Source organism: Artemia sp. Qi Xiang Cuo, chromosome 20 (assembly GCF_049724085.1).
Source record: "Artemia sp. Qi Xiang Cuo chromosome 20, ASM4972408v1, whole genome shotgun sequence".
Taxonomy (NCBI): Eukaryota; Metazoa; Arthropoda; class Branchiopoda; order Anostraca; family Artemiidae; genus Artemia; species Artemia sp. Qi Xiang Cuo.
Window position 1 is genome coordinate 21,309,552 of NC_142813.1, and position 1,087 is coordinate 21,310,638.

Here is a 1,087-nt window from a genome sequence, read left to right on the forward strand (position 1 = left end):
TAAGTACCTGTAAATGAACAGTTTCCAAGATAAATTTAAGGGAAAACAACCAAACAACTGTAATTAAAGAGCAAGATCATGCTAACCAGCTGGTAAAGATTCACACTTGTCTAGCAAAAACCGAAGCTTACAAATAAGAATTAGAGGATAAAAATAGTTAAAATATACTGCTTATCCACTAGATTCTGAATATATAGCATTTGAATTATAATACTTACTCTTCGTTGTAAAATTCAAGCAATTTGAAAAAAAATTAGAAAACTACTAGAAAATTGGATCAGATTTCAATAGAAATTGGGCGTGCAAATTTTAGCCCTTTTTCTCAAAAACTAAAATATTATACTTTTCGTACTTATTTCTTTATTAAAAATTATTCTCTCCTTTTATTGTCAAAAAAAAAATACAGGTAAATGTTTAGCAAGCCATTCTCTTTTTAGATTCCGATCAAACATAGGATAAATCCCTACTGCTAACAAAATAAACACCACAAATTTAGCGAGTATACTAAAGAAAAACAAAAACTTCCTAGAATATTTTATTTTTCCATCAGGAATAAGAAGAAAGTATGTAATATGTTCAAAATAGTTAGAACAACTATACAACTAACAAGTAAATACTGATGACCAATATGGGTAAGCAAAAAGCTTGTAAACAAAAACTTATGTCCTGGCTACCTCATTCGGCAGCCTCAAAAATTAAAGACTGATAAATAAAGCAGCCTCTTGATCTCACGAATTTTTATATCAAGAACTTTAATATAAAGTTTTAAACAGTATAAATGAAATTAGTGCCATACGATATCACGAATATCATAGCAATTCCAAAAATCCAATGACTCCTAAAGCGAATTTCTGAACGGAACGGGAAACGTCACGATACCATGCGAATTTCTGAACTCAGTCTATAAATATAACTCTACCATGGTAGCTTACCATGGCAGCTTAACTTCGGATTCACATGTGGACAAATCCCAAGTGTCCCAAATTCGAATTTGTCAACAAATAATGTAAATATTCATTTTAAGATCGAAAAGAGAACCTTTCATTATAATAGGAGTGTTTTGTAGAAGTCGTACAAAATAAGCAAT